We start from the raw sequence: 16,717 nt of genomic DNA, 5'->3' as shown, positions 1-16,717 counted from the left end.
TCTATCCTTGAGCCCAACCTAGCAAAGGCTTTCATTTTCTACACCTATTTTTAAAATCTGTAGTATGGAGATGATGCCATTTCCACTGTAGGGCGAGGATTAGCAAATTCTCCTCTCCCAGAGCTACCATAGCTCTTAACATTTTAACAAGTTATGTATAGATCACTCAGAATTGTATTTCCTTTCAGAGCACCTGGGTGGCTCAGTCAGTTGAGCTTCTGACTTCGGCTTAGGTCATGCTCTCGCAGTTCGTGAGTTCAAGCCCTGCATCAGGCTCTGTGCTGACAATTTAGAGCCTGGAGCCTGCTCCGGATTCTGTGTCTCCCTCTCTCTCTCTGCCCCTCCCTCCCTCATGCTCTGTCTCTCTCTCTGTCTCTCTCTCTCAAAACAAATGAACATTAAAAAAAAAAAAGTAGTGCATTTCCTTTCTATACTATTTCACCTTCCATATAAATAGATTAACGGGAAGTTCTCTTTGATTAAATAATCCCTGGGCCTCTTGTTTCCCTAAGAATTACAAACAACAAAACAAACCTGTTTGCTCTGTCTAGGAACATAGACCTCAAACAGTGTTGAAGATTGAAGATAAATTCGGCTCCCATGGAGAAATAAACCCTAAAAAATAAGACTTTATATCCAATATAACTGCATATTAACCAAATTCATTAGTAAAGACCACCACTCTAGAAAGTAACCTCAAAGTTACTTTAAAGTCAAAGTGGTAGAACGATTACTGGACAGAAGATGTGATATTGCAGAGACAGAGGAGGAAAGAAATGATATTAATTAGCTCCCTAAAGCAATTACATTTCAGTGGTTACATGATGAGAGAACAAGCTCCAGACTGAATCACTTTGAATGATGGAGAAGATATAAATAATTGAACAGGATGAGCACCAGTTAGTTTAGAGAGAGTCTGTGACAGGCAGCTACCTCATCTGATTTCATAAAGCCTCACCCACACCTTCTTTGCCAGAAGATTTTACCTAGAACCCACATACATGCTCCCTATGACTTCCAATTAGGATCAGTCCTGAAGGACTCATCACAAAGCTGAGAAAACACTGTGATGTAAGATTGAACACCCTATGATTGTTAACACTACTTCTGATGAGGTTAGATAACCAAGATATTTGAGAAAGTGGAACAATTATTAATAAAGAGGAGCTAATTCTCACAGGGTTAGCATCGCCAAATTTTATTTTCATAATTGTACTTCATCAAGAGAAAAACATAGGATTAATTTTGGTTTTCTTCTCTGACTACCTCCCATCAGGGCAACAGATTAATCTTTAAAATATCACCAAAACCTCAAAGTTAAGGCTTTCTATCCATGCACATCCCTAAAGACACTTTACACTGTAGAGTAAGTAAATAACACAAGGAAATATAAGCCTGGGGGACATGTGAAAAATGAAATTATGATCTGGAAATGCTACACATTACTTTAGTACAGAGTGGAGGTTGCAATTGATTCAAGAATGCCACCCAGTTGTCAGGAATAACTGTTGTAGTTTTCCGAAAGTGTCATTTTGTTAAAGCTTTAGCTTTGAATATCTAGAGTAAGACACACTTGGGACACGTATAAGGCCTTAGATACAAGTTCCTTGAGGAAAGTAACTCAGTGGTTATTCAGGGACCGACAGGCCGTCTGTGTTATTTTTGAGTCACACAGAAGATTGCACAGTTGTAAACTGCTACGCAATGCACGTGGGTGAAAGATGTGCCACGACCCAGCCATTTATACAAAAGATGAACCTGTTCTAGGAAGTGACCCTTTCTGCCAAATGCATCTGTGTTATTCCTGATCAGAAAATAGCACGCAATGTGACATGTTAGAAAACATTACAAACGCAGAACGCCCTCATTCTGTATTTAGAACACTCCAATCATGGAAGTCTCAAAGTATTTACCTAGGAACTGTTTTCTTAGCATAACCTGAATAGAGGGCATGGAGTTTTATATGACCCTTAACTCTTCTTAGCAAGTGTTTTAAAAAAGGAAGTTTCTATGTCATTATTTAATTTCAGGTTCTTTTTAAGCAGGGACATAATGAGTAATGAGAGTATGCATTTATAAATGTTTGTTGCCAATGGGAGTTCACTGGAGATGACTCAAATCACATTTTATACTGGAAAAGGTGCATTTAACTGGCAAATGAAAAGATCAGGCCAATTTCTTTCTTGTGTCAACTGTAAGTAAAATCTCCTTAAGAAGAAAATAATGATTTGTTGAGTAGGGAAAGAATTTAACTACTTGTTAGCATTCCAATAGGCCCTAAGGAAACATGCAAATTAATTAAATCAGAACTCCCTTTTTGAGTCCGCTACGGCTGGGCTAGGCATCAACTAGCCTTCCCATAAAGCCATTATTGAAATCAACAGGTTCAGGGCTTTGTGTTGAGCTTGGATGACAAAGAATTGGGTAAATGACACTACGGTTTATTAAAGAGTATGACCACAAATACATGATAATGCTTTTCTCCCTCTCTTCATTTAATTCTGTATCTCTGCCTTTGGAAGGCCTTGATTCTATTTCAAGTTGAGGTAAGAAATAGGATAAAGATGTTTTTGCAGTGATAGGAAAAGGAGGGTTGAGTTTGATCCTGATTTTTGTGACCTTAATTTTCAGAGGAATGTTTTTGCAGGAGCAAATGTTAATCAATCAATCAATTAATCAATTAAAAGTGCTGCCAGAGAAGATTTTATTAATTGAAGGACCACAGCCAAGTGATTCATGGTCTATGGTTTTATCATTCTATTCTAGAGCATTCTTTTTCTCTGAGGGCTTAAATTTAATTGAAATTTTAATCCCTACTAGGATTTTAATACAGGGCAGCTTTTGAGACATTAAAAAACGTTATTCATACTTCCCAGTTACAGAGGTTGTGCAGATGTCATAATGCTTTTAGGGGCATTTGTGTAGCTGGGCTCCTCCCAGGGCATGTTTCTGGTTTCTTTAAAAGTATCTTAACCTGTCCGTATGTGCTCAACTTCCCTTTGTGGAATCCATTGATAATTCACGGCAAAAGGAAACCACTCCATGGAAATAATGTCTAAAGGAGACCCTCTTTATCCTAGAGATGAAGACAAGAGAAGGGGCCCAACCTGCCTGATGTAAAAAGGACCACTCCTTGTTCAAATCAAAAGTGTCTATGTAGCCAATGAGAAGTGGGAAGAGGGTGGTTCACCTGAAAATCTGGGGCCTCAGGCATTTTCTGGAATGTGTACAGTCAGAACGTGCAAGTGAGTCAGCAAAGAGAAAGCATGCAGCCACACCCCTCCTGCTGACTGAGTAGTCACCCTTCCTGTGTGGTTCAGAAGTGTTTGTCTTGGAGGGCTGCGTGTAAAACCAATTGATTTTAAGTAAAAGTGGCAATGTTATATAGTGGGAAAGCATTGGAGAAAACAATCGGAATTACCAAAGCTGGCCATGCCATTTCTTCCCACGTGGAAATGGCCCCATCATTCCCCTCTCTGTGCTTTGGTCTCTTTAATGTGTGGAATAAAGATGTTAGACCAGGTGACTTCCAAAGTACAGTCTAGGTTGCCATCGGTGTTGACTTGCTTTGAGGGTAGCTTGAGTGTGCGTGTAGGGGAAGATTAGGGGCAAAAGAAATGAGCATGACCCTGGGGCATTCTTGGCACTCATACATTGTAATGACCTCCCAGCATCTGTCTGTCTGACCCCAGCTGACATGCCTCCTTCGATACTGTATCTGTGAACATTAGAAACCACCGGCACAACCTGCATGACCTTTCTGACATTGATTGTAAACCCTCCCCAGCCCCAGAACTTGTCATAGATATGTGAGGTTTATCAGCGCTGCTCAGCTGGCCAAGCCTGACAACACTGGGTGAGGTTGCGTCTGTAATCTGGGCTGGAAAGTGGGAACCATCCTCCATTTTCAACCAGCACCCGGCCACTCCCATCTCTCTCTAAGGGTTCTCTGTTTTCCTGCTTTCAACTTTGGGTCACACTTTGCCAGTGGGCATTCCTACAAAGGAAACTTGATTGTGTCAGCTTAGATTTCCTTATTCTCCATTTAATAAACATAATAAATTCAGACTCCTTCACTTTCCAAAACCCTAACTTATTTGACAGTAATGATTTTTAAAATTCATTTATACTTTCTTCATTCTACCTTCGCTGTTATGGCATCCATATGAGCTGCCACTCTTCCATTTATCTGAATTTAGTTATTGTTTTCTCCAAAGTATGTTCTCTCTTAGACACTATCTCATCCTTTCCCCTGCCAGATATTGATTATTCATACATTCTCTGATCCCAACTGCTTCAGCTTTGCTCATTGTTATGTCTTTGTAGGTCTTCTTTCCTTTAAATACAAGGACAACCTATTGTTCCCACAGCTCAGCACCCTTAACTGGGTCTTGTACATTTCCAGAGCCTCAAAGCATTGTTGTGGGCTTGGTGCTTCTCTTCCACATGTCCTTTCCTTCTCTTCTTAACTCCTCACATGCACGGTTACTTTTGTCCAGGGTCTTCCCGATGTAGCTGCCACCACAAAAACGTGCTCCTGGCTGTCCCTGGCTGTTTTGATATAAATCATTCTCTTGTAGTAGGGCAGTAAAAACCTACTAAAACAAACAGAACATTGAGCCCCTTGGTGCTGTGGTGTCCCCTTGGAGGAGAATGATGTGAGGAGAGTAGTAGTCAGGGTCTTGCAGTGCACCAGTCTTGTGGTTGAATGTACTAGACTTCTGTTTCCCCCTCTGTGGCCTCTGAATAATTCCCTCTACCACACCTCACTGAAGAGTTTTGATACATTAGACTCCTGAGACTGTGTCTCACAGTCTTCCATTTCTGATGGCTGCCTTCTTTTTTTTAATGCTTGTTTATTTATTTTTGAGAGAGAGAGAGAGAGAGAGTGGGCGAGTGAGCTAGGGAGGGGCGGAGAGAGTGGGAGAGAGAATCCAAGCAGGCTCTGCACTGTCAGTGCAGAACCCAGTGTGGGGCTTGAACCCACAAATCATGAGATCATGACCTGAGCCAAAATCAAGAGTTGCACACTCCATTGACTGAGCACCGCCCCCCTCCCAGGTGCCCCAGATGGCTGCCTTCTTGACTGCTGATGGTGTAGGCTTCCTTCCGCCATTTAAAAAAAAATACCTTTTCCAGCAATTCAAAACTCATCAACGTGGTGGACTCCCTCCAGGCCTTAAACATGTAAATATTGCTGGACTGTTTCCGTTTTCTAGAGAACTAATATACAGTTGCTAAAGTTTGGTACACATGACCAGCTCACTTTGTGTTTCTGTTCCAACTGTGATGACGCTAATCCTGGAGCTTGAAAATCCCCACGACTGACGCTCTTTTGTGAAAATATACAATTTTATACACGCATTTCTGACAAAAAGGAAAAAAATGTTAAGTCCACCCTAGTTTTGTCTGGACAAGCACAGAGAGAGGCGTGTTGGATTGTCAGACAAATATTTTCTCCTAGTTTTGCTCAATGAACTTGATTCACTGTAGGGCTGTTTTCCCACATGAGTAGGAGAGGTGGGCTGCCTCAGACCAGCCACTGCCCCACTCTCCGCAGGGCACTGGTGTGAATCATCAGTTTCATGAATGAAGAGAGTGGGGGAGGTGGGGGGGAGACGAGGAGCATGTTGCTAATGCCTTCAAACAAGGCAAACATTTTGTGAATAATTTTTATATAATATATGATGGGTTGACTTTTTGGTTCTGTTGTTTTGAATGGAATGCATAGAAAAAAGAACTTGTTTCAACAAAAGTTTTTATCTGATATCCTATTCATATGCCCATTCTTTCTAAAATCTTTGGCAACGTTTCTGGGGTGCAGAAAAGGCACAGTGTTGAATCATGTTGCTCACAAGCATTGTATCCGTGCAGGAATGAAATGCGCTTAAAGAGATTGTCGATCTCGTAAGGACAAATCTGACCAGAATATGTGTCCACTTAATTTCTGAGGAAAATTAGAGTCGGGGTATATTTTGCCACTGACCCAGTGCCTTTAGTAGGGGTTTGGAGGAAGAAAAGAAAAGGCAACCTTCTTCTTCACTGATGTCCAGTGACTGGTTTTCTAGAATCCACTCAGCGAGAGTCTTCCCTAATCCAGGAATAAGAAGGAACGAGGTAAAGAGAGCAAGCCCTGGAATAAAAATAAGTAACAATAATGTTTAATCCTCATTTCAGGTCTGGCTAACTCTTGCCTGTTTTAATCATCTAAGCTCAGTAGAAGGTCTCAGCTTTTCAGTGTGATGTAGTCCGTGGCACGTGTGCTCCTGAACTCTCGACCTCCTGCCCTTAGCAACCTTGGACTTCTCCTCACATCCACTTCAAGGAGGTTTCCGGTTTCCACTGGTAGCTCATGCTGGTCCCCCTTTCTGGAACATCTCTGTTCATTTAACTTCATTAATTCTAGCCCACAGGATGTAGCACAGGCAGCCTCTCCTCTGCCTGGTCTTCCCAAACCCCTCAGTGGGCGAAGTGTACCTCTTCTGTGCTCCTAGACCATGCTGGATATAGCTCTGTTTGCACCTTCCTCAGTTCTGTTTGCCTGACTCTGAGGTGCTCAGGGAAAAAGGCTGTGCCTTTCATTCATCATTCGTTCCTTCAACAAAGATTTATTAGATTCCTATTATGCACTAGGCACCTCTTCAGAGACTGGAAATGATGGGGTGAACAAGACAGGTGAGACCTGTCCTCCAGCAGCACAGGTTTTAGAAGGGAAGACAGCTAAATGAAAGCAAACAACTAAGGTAGCAAGTGAGGAACTAACAGAAAATTGCAGCTACGGGGGCACCTGCGTGGCTCAGTTGGCTGAGCGTCCAACTTTGCCTCAGGTCATGATCTCATGGTTGTGAGTTCAAGCCCTGCATCAGGCCCTCTGCTGCCTGCACAGAGCCTGCTTCAGATCCTCTGTCCCTGCTCTGTCTGCCCCACACTCACTCACTCTTTCTCTCCTTCTCTTTCTCATAAATAAATAAACATTTAGAAAATGCAGCTATGATACCCAGCAGAGTACCTGCTGATTTAAGCTGGGCAGTTAGGCAAGACTTCACCAAAGACGTGGCTTTGAGCAGAGACTTCACATGCAAGGAGGGGCCAGTTATATGAAGATCTGGGGCAAATGCAAGTGCAAGGCCCTGGGGAAGGAAGCGTGGGTGTGGTGAGTTACCAAACTTCAAAAAGGGCCATTTGGCTGCTGAGTAGCATGTACTAGCAGAAGTCAGGGGGTAGATAACGAAGGGCCTGAGAGTTAGTAAAAGTTGGGATTTTCTTTGTGCCATGGAAGCTCTGGGACAGTTCTGTACACGGGATCATAGGGTGAGCTTTGCAGTTTATAGAAAGCACCGGGGCTCTGTGTGGCGGATGGATCTGGCTTTGTGTCCCCAGAGGCTAGCAGAATGCCTGCTTCTGTTTCATCATGACACTTGAGCCCTGCTCCTTTCCACCCATGAGAATTGCCTTTTCTGAGGTGCGTGGTTGTCCAGTGAAAAGGAAAATTCAATTGAATTTCAGTCCAATACACGTGCTGAGCTGAGCTCCTCCTCTGGTCTCCACCATCTACTGGCCTCTTTCCAGTTTTTTAAACCTTCTCGAAATCAAAATTGCTATACATATTTTGTCTTCCAGTTCCATAGACAGTCCATTTGATTTTTGCTCACCAAGTAGGACAACCTCAGATGTTTTGACAAACGATCTCCAGGCAAGGCCACAAGGTGGGGCAATAATAAGGTATTGAAGGATTTGCGGTATCTTCTGAGTTTGAAATGGTACTTTCGAGAACACGTTGAAGGCAGTAATGAAGGCTCGTATTCATTCTGTGACTTTCTTCCAAGGGCCTTTAACCAGAATTAACCCAGGCATACCCACAGCAGCCTGTATTTTTAAAAATGAAACTCAGAAAGCAGGGCAGGAACGCACACACGATGGTACCCAAGATGGAAGTTCATGCAGCCTGTTTCCCATCACTGGGAGGGCAGCCAGGAGAATGTCTTGCTCTTAGCACAGGAGAATGTCTTGCTCTTTTAGCTTACTGTCACATCTGCTAAAAGTGCCTAGAATCTACAGTGGGGTGTCTTAGGTCCTACGTGAGAGACTTCAATCCCCCGGGAGGAGCATCCTTTGGGGGGGGGCGGTGTATTTCACCACTATTAAAATACACTGACATGATTTAAGAAATTCTGCATTTCAGGGGTGCCTGGGTGGCTCAGTCAGTTGGGTGGCCAACCGTTGATCTCAGCTCAGGTGATGATCTTACAGTCTTGAGTTCCAGCCCCGGGTCAGGCTCTGCGCTGACAGCGCAAAGCCTGCTTGGGATTCTCTCTCTTCCTCTCTCTCTGCCCCTCCCCTGCTCACATGCTCGCTCCCTCTTTCTCTCTCAAAATAAATAAATAAAACTAAAAAAAAAAAAAAGAAATTCTGCATCTCACAAGTAAAGTGTACCTTTCAATTTGAAAGGTTAATGTTGCTATAGATGTTGGCAATGGGCTCTTAACGAGCCACCTTTCTAGGGGGCCGCCGATCTGCTCTTCTTCCCTTTACCTGCAGCCTGAGCCCCCCTCCTTCACTAGCAACACACACTAGGTCTCGGCCGTGCCGGGATGGCTGGAGTCCACACACCCTTGCGCTTCTAGGTAGAAGTTAGGTGTTTTGCAAAGTGGGAGTCTCCTGAAAAATGCAAGGCTGTTTTAATCTTTTGAAAAGAGCATTTCAAATTCACATTCACAAGGAGCCAGGCCTCTTGCCACAGACTGAAACTCAGTAACAACAGTGACAGTGAAGTATGCTAGCTGGCAATAAGCAAAGAAATGCCAGGTCCCGGGACCACTTCAGAATGTTTGTTCTCTCTAAAGTAGGGAGTTGTCATTGCCATTCATTCCTAACATATATTTCTAACATTTTTCTTATTATGCCATTTAAAAAACTGGGACATTATGAAAAATAAAATAAGAGATCCTAAAAACGCTTTGAAATCCCAGAGAAAACTGTTATGGTTACAAGTATGAGTATGTGGTGCCCCTGCTTATCCAGACACACTTTAGATCTATATACAGTCACCCTTGAACAACATGGGTTTGAGCTGCACAGGTCCACTCACTTGTGGATATTTTTTGAGACATACAGTACAGTGTTGTAAATATATTTTCTCTTTCTTGTTTTCTTAACAGGATTTTTCTCTTCTCTAGCTTACTGTATTGTAGGAATGCAGTATATAATACATATTGTATACAGAGTATGTGTTAACTGACTGTCCGTGTTCTCAGTAAGGCTTCTGGTCAACAGTAGGCTATTAGTAGTTAAGTTTGGGGGCAGTGAGACGATGTACACAGGTTTTCAACTGTGACACCCATAACCATGCATTGTTCGAGGATCAACTATACTTTCCTTTATAAAATGTTTCTCAATTTTTATATTTTATATAAAATATGGAAGTCGATATTCTTTCTATGTAAGCAACCACTAGTCTTTGCCTTAATCCAAAGGCTAGACAGGTGGTTTTAACTGCCCTTAGGCTTTTCTTGCAATATTTGTATTATGCATCATGTTGATCAGTGACAGGAGACAAATTTGTTTATTTAAAACTTAAAAAAATGCCTTCCTTCTGTGTGGGTGTCTTTATTCATCCAATTAATCGCATCCTTAGTTTTTACACCACTATGCCTTGTAGACTAGCTTTTAAATGGAAAAAAATGCCCTTCTTGGGGTCATAATGGCAGTGTGAATTTATAGAAAGAGCACTGGACCTGGAGTCCAGGGGTCTGGTTTTGCACAGTAGCTGTGCCTATTATGATAAGCTGTATGCCTTGAAGTTTCCTTACTCCTAAAATGGAAATGTGGATTTCTAAGGTTCTTTACAGCCAGAAAAGTTGACCCTTGGTTAGCAGTGTGTTGATGTTGTGCTTTTCCAAATCACCTAAAAAATTGGTTTTCCTGCCGTGAAAAGTAGATAGAAGTTCTATTAACTTCCTGGGCTGGCTTAAGCAATAAGCCTAGTGACCTCTGTAAAGCCATTCGATAATACAGAAGTAAACAATTACTCTACACAATCTCTCCTTCCACGTGCTTCCCACGGGTCAAACATTAATCATCTTGTTGGTCTCTTCAGGCAAACAGATTCATTAGTTTCTTTCTGCTTCTTCCTGAGCTTCATTATGGAAAGGCCAAAAGTCTAACAGACAGTGAAGGGAGAAGATTTCTTCCTCACATGCTGAGGAATGGGTGTATCTCTTCATGAGCGCCGGAAGGCAGCTCCCAAATGGGCCCCTGTCCTTAGAGCCTTGGTCCACTCTGCATTTGCAGCTTGCCGTCCATACTTGTGCCCCCATTCTCCAGCCCAGCCATACCTGCCGCCCCATCACGCTTGGTCCTCTCCCTTCTGGACCCCTGCTAGGAATCCATCTCCTCCCATCACCTGCCAACTCTGACTCTTGTTCTGTTCTCACTTTCAAAGGTTACCCCTTCTCAGAAGCTCTCAACCTTTCTCCTCCAGATTGAGTTGCATGATCTTCCTCTAAGCTGTCACACACCCAGTGTTTACCTTCTCCATACCTCCATCACTATTCATCAAAAATGTCCATTTTTCCATCAGTTTCCCCTCCTAGAATATAAATGCCTTGAAAAGGCCCACTTGTCATATTTACCATTGCATCCCTGGCACCTAGCATGGGGCCTGGGCCCCGGATAGGCTCGCAAGGAATATTTGTTAAATAATGTGACTCTGCATGCTATTCGTCTACTCCCCTCTACAAAGTCAGTGACAACCAGTAGGACTTGATAAAAGCATAAGGAGGAAAAGTGTGTGTGAGACATTTATTTCTTTTTTTGAAAATATTTATTTATTTTTGAGAGAGAGACACACCCACAGACATAGAGTGAGCAGGAGAGACACAGAATCCAAAGCAGACTCCAGGCTCTGAGCTGTCAGCACAGAGCCTGACATGGGGCTTGAACTCACGAACTGTGAGATCATGACCTGAGCTGAAGTCAGACGCTTAACCGACTGAGCCACCCAGGCGCCCATGTATGTGACATTTAAAAATGTGCTTCCACTGGGCCAAGAGCTTTGTACATGTTATTTCATTTATGCATTTACAAAGCATCCTTTATGTATTCTGCATTTTGCTAGGCACTGTGGTATATAGAAAAGAATAGGAATTTTGAAACTTGTCTTCAAGACAACTGAAGGGAGACAATGGACTTGTATGGAACAGTTAGAACACAAGTGTGTGATAAGCTGTGTTTGTATTGACTATGAAGGCTGTGAAAGGACAAGGAAGTTCATTGCATTCTGAAAATCCCATGAAGGATGCTAGACCTGAAGCTGGAAAGACCTGAAAGTTTCCTGCCTTTTAACAGGTGCACATTCCTTGAAGGACAGTGGTGGGAGGGAAGCAGACCTTCACTCTTTTTCAGACCTGGAGGAGACAGGAAGCTCCTTTCTCCTTTTCCTTTAGACGATTGTTTGTAAGAGTAATACAATTGAAAGCTTCTCTGATAAAATTGCAGCTCAGACTTTACCCTTACTAAAGGGTAATCGCTTTGATCCTCAGCTTGAAATTTCACTCACCACCGATTTAGCAGAGCTCCCTTTTAATAACACATTAGGAATTTTCAATGAGTTAGTGGAATCAGCTGATATAGTTGACTCTGAAAGAGAGTCTGCGGGCTTGGGGTATGGAACAGGTGTTCTGGGAGACAAACCTCGGGAACGTCCAGAATGGCTCAGAAAGAGAAATCAGAAGACCCTAAAGCTAGGCTTTGGCAACAGGAGGTCTAGAGGGAGTATTTTCTCCTTCCCTTATATAAATGGAGTGGTAAGGTTTGTACAAAACAGGCCTCTGGCATAGGCTAGGGAAATCATATATTGTTCATCCAAAGTAGTAAACTCTGTCTGAAATAAAGCACTAGGCTAGATATTATTTTTTAATATTATCCATAGATTTTCTCTCCGTTCTTCAGCAGACTTTTCTGGGACTGATTAGGAGTCTTCCCTGCCCAGAGTACTATAAAAGTGTTTTCTCAGTGGAAAAAAAAAAAAATAGAAAGACCCAGGGTGGAAGAGGGAACATCTTGCTTTTAAAGCATCTCTGCTTAAGAGACCATAGGAAATAAATCACATTTCCCAGGGTTCTGATTTGATTTTTAAAGACTTACTGGCTCTGCAAAACAAGACACTCAGGAGAAAGTGCATGTGAATAGACAGAGATCTACGTTAAAAAAAAATCTGTTCCTTTCTTTTGGGATCACAATCAGAACATAGGTATAATTTAAATAAAGCCAAGGAAGAAGCGTTTTCTTATGGTCTGCAGTAGTTTTCTGTTAAATATATCAGACGCTTTGCACACTGACGGCGGTCACCACCCCTCCTTGACTGAAACTCAGTGCAGACATATTTATTCATATTACCCAGTTATTGCTAAGATTGTTTACGTTTGAGACATAGAAATCACAAGAACCCTTAGCTTGAAATCACAGAACGTCGCATGATTAAACAGACAAAGAACAAACACAAAGGCGAAAAAGACAAACTCTTTCTCTACCATAACTAGGCTCTTTTGTAAGGAATGCTACTGAGGTGACAAATGAAGGAAGTCATTACCTGTTGCTGAGTGGCCAGGCAAAGCGACATCTCTCAGGGTAGTTCAGGTGTTTAGCAGTTGCTGAGCTTTCTTTGCCCCTGAAGCAGTAGAGGGCGCTGTGCTGACATAATTGGGATGCTAAGTTTCTGTGCGAGGCCGGGGCTTAGGGCCCTTCTCCATCTTCAGGCTACTTATTCCTCCCCAAAAGACCTGGGAAGAGGGGGGAAAATAGTTACAAAGGCCATGCTGAAGTACATAGGTAACACAGTAAGTCCTCAGAGAACATGGGAAATGATCAAATTCTTCTCAAACTCTTGTAAAATACTGTTTTGAAGCATTTGGCAGAAGCCAAGGGTATGGCAAGCTTTAAGAAATTATAAGGTGACTCAGACTTTATCTATCTGAAAGCAGAAGGCAACATTTGGAGCAGAATGATGTATCCACTTAAAGAAGACTTTTGGTGAAGGGTGAAGTAATTACTATCATTTTATTACTGTTTGCTCTGGCTCTTTGAAAACTTTGTGTATTTGGTGACAAATTTTACCAATATAGATTTGACATATATTTTGAGAAGACCTTGGCCATGCTTCTTTTAAAATCCTGCATTTTGGAGCTGGTCAACCCCTTGGGCCCATCAAGTCCAATATCAATGTCTTAACATCCAGAGAGGTTGGCACCAAGAGGTGAAGTGACTTGAAAAACCTGCCGGCCTAATAATGGCAAGGCCTGAACAAACACCCAGTGTCCTTACCCCTGGTCCAAAGCTCTCTATTTTGCTGCCCTGCTTTGAATGTCAGCCTCTTCTATGTTGATGGTGCATAATCATAATATCATATTATAATTGTAGATCGCTTTGGTTTTCAAAGCAGTTTACATATGTTATCTCACACGTATGTACCAAAATGTCTTTTGAAAATAGATCATTCATCAGGTTGCTCAAAGAAAGTCTGCCCAGTTTCACAACTGGTTAATTGAGATGTTAAGTATCTGTTTGTAGTTCTGTTTACCCTCTGATACCATTTGCACCTAGTCAATCAAGTTTCTACTTAGCCTACTTTTCCCACCTGGAAACTCCTTGCTTAGTTCCCAATTTTGCTTTTTTGTCTGAACACTGGAGTAAAGTTCAGCTGACTCAGAGTAGGGAGCCTTGGCCAGATTAACGAAGTTGTGTAACACCTTCACGGGAGGCCCCGGTACCAGTGATGGCGTGATGAACAAAAGGGTAGCCGACACTGCGGATGCTTCACAGAAGGTGAAAAGTTCAATGGCCCAGAGAAGTCCCTTGCATGTTTCTCTCAAGCCTGAGACCTGAGGAACACCTCAGGTTACCTGAGAGCTGGGATCGTGACGCTTAGAGTCTCTACGGCATTTGTGTACCTTTCTTGCCACACATCCCCCAGTACAGTTAAATGAAAAGACAGAGTCAGCCCCATCACTTATGAAGTCCAGGCAGCTATTTTCAGGGATATTGATGGAAACAGGACCAGTCACACCCAGGGTCATGTCATGAAAGTATAGATTTCAAAGTCCTAGTCTGCCTTTCCTGGATAATTTGAGGTAGTTCCCCAGAATGAGGGAGCTAAATAAGATAATCAATGCCTATACAATTTTGAAAAAGTTAATGGAGGAAACTGTCTTGTTTACTGTTTTATCCCTCCAGGAGCCTCCCATGAAGCTGAAAAAATTTTTTTAGTTAAAGGGAGTACCACTTTATTTAACAAGTAAAAATCCATGAGGAAATTACACCAAGAAAGAACATAGGCTAATAGGTCTTAGGAGGAGTTAATATAGATATCTATATATAGATATATCTATATCTATCTTTATATCTATATATAGATAGAGATAGATATATATAGATAGAGATAGATAGAGATAGATAGAGATAGATATAGATAGATATCTATATAGATATAGATATAGATATAGATATAGATATAGATATATAGCTCCCCAAGGGAATAATGAAGGAAATTAGTACTAATTTTGACATGATCCCTATTTTTTTACTATACCCTGGACTTGTAGAGGTTTCTGTATATAAAATACATATTATGAATATAAATATTAATAGATAATAATATTCTCTCACAGATTACCCATTAATGTACATGTCAGCTACAGAGTATAATACCTGCTCACAGACCCAGGAGGGAGGATGGTATATGTGAAATAATGTAAGATTTTGGAGCCGGGCCGGCCTGGCCTAACCCCAGCTCTGCTAGTTAAGAACTGTATGATGGTGAGCAAGTTATCTTAAATTGTTAAATCCTGTCTTTCTCATTAATAAAATAAAAATATCCACCTCATGTTATTGTTATAATTTTTAAATTAAAAATATGATTTCATGAACCCAGCCAATGATTATCAGACTATAGATACTTCATGGATCTTTGCCTCTTCCCTCCATGGGCAGAAAGAATTCTGGCATTATCTTATTATAATTATTAGTTTTTATTGTCTTCAGAAAATGTTTCTAGACTTACCCTTTCAGTTTCTTGTTAGGAAGCTTTAGTCCCTGAATATGTTTGTGCTGCAACAGATTGCTCACCAAGACTTCAAAAGGCAGATCATCATTACATTTATCTGGCACACATGTATAGTCTTGTTCTTCATTTCTTGGGTAATCCGATTGGTTGATTCTGCTATTGTCCATCAACAACATCAACTTAAAGGCAGGTTGGATTTGTGATGTTTGCCAAGGTTCTCTGAGAAAAGTAGTTTCCTTCCTAAAATTTTCATAATCTTAATTTTATTATTACTTTTTTTTGGTAGTGGTGGTAAGGGAAGAATCGTTCACATAATATTGTTTCTTGGGAGTATGAGTCTTCTTAGGAATGTGCTGAGTTACCTGATGATCCAAGCACTGTGACACTGGATGATACCCAGGAAAAATATAACCCCCACAAGATCTGTTGTCAAGTAAATGATCAGTTGTTACATACAACCTTTGATAGGTTGAGCTCAAACTACTAGTCAATTTCAAAATTATCTCATGAATCACCAAGACAATAGGAAGGGAAGCCTTACCTTGACTTATCTTTTCCCCAAAATTTGGGAATATGATTTTATAGCTTATTGATAATGATATTTCTATGAAATCAAAAGCAGTTCCATATTATGTGAGACGTGTCAACTCTTTTTATGTCCCTCTATCAAATTAATTGAACCTTATGGTTCCTAATCACCATCTTTCTACCTTTGTAAGGTTACAGATATTAGAATCATGTTTACCATAAGTGAAAAAATCTGATGGCAGTGCTATTTTGTTTTTTGTTTTTTGTTTTTTTTTTCTTCCCTACCACATCCTCTGATAATGATTTCCATGGGCTAGAAACACTGTGAAGAAAGAAATATTTCGTTGAATTTATTTTAAATGAAACTGATAGCTTCACTAGTGATCTCATAACCTCAAAGCACTTTACAAACTGAGTAATCATTGAGGATGCTAAATATAGTAAATACAATGTTTAAAACCTTCACAAATAAATCCATATTTAAATCTTCTATCACTAAGTAGTTTGCTTTTGATGTACCTTTTAAAATTATGGATTTCTCTAGGGAGGTATTGAGTTTGGTTCTAACTGTTGTGTTTTTTTGTTTGTTTGATTTTTTTTCCCCAATTAGATCAGTTAGGCCTCGCTCTCTGAGACATTTTATCCTATGTGGAAGGAAGTTGCTGCCGTGATTGGAAGGATGGTCCAGGTGCCCAAAGGTCTTTCTTTAGTCCTTAGTTCAATTAGTGAGTGCATATCTCATTTCCAGTTTTAAAATAACAATGAAAATATTTCCTTTCCTTGTAGAGGTTTTCAGCACAGAATAGGCACGTTATTATAAAATAATAGGCTTTACAAATGTAACATGTACTGTGTAGTTCTGTTGGCACTGAATAAAGATACTGCTCATTTAAGTATATGCATATCCATCTGTTTGATTTTTTAAAATGTAGTCATGGACATGGAGAGATCACAAATTATAATTTGTAAATATTTTAAGATAGAGCAAATACAAGAAAAAAATTCTAAGTATTCACCTTTTCCTTCACCCTTTCATTCCATATATTGGTTTAGGACTTACTCCTAAAGTTATATCCTACGAATAATTAACTTTAGACATGAGAGATGTGCTCCCCATGTCTTCTCCAGTAG

At 40.9% G+C, this 16,717-nt stretch overlaps 1 protein-coding gene across 2 annotated transcripts in view; it reads left to right on the top strand.

Moving 5' to 3' along the window:
• Positions 1–16,717, top strand: part of NRG1 (neuregulin 1) — a 1,105,519-nt gene that overhangs the window by 662,963 nt on the left and 425,839 nt on the right. The gene's annotated exons all lie outside the window — the stretch shown is intronic.

This window comes from Panthera uncia, chromosome B1 (genome assembly GCF_023721935.1).
Source record: "Panthera uncia isolate 11264 chromosome B1, Puncia_PCG_1.0, whole genome shotgun sequence".
Lineage (NCBI taxonomy): Eukaryota > Metazoa > Chordata > Mammalia > Carnivora > Felidae > Panthera > Panthera uncia.
The sequence above is the reverse complement of the archived record's forward strand: the minus strand, read 5'-3'. Positions and strand labels throughout refer to the sequence as shown.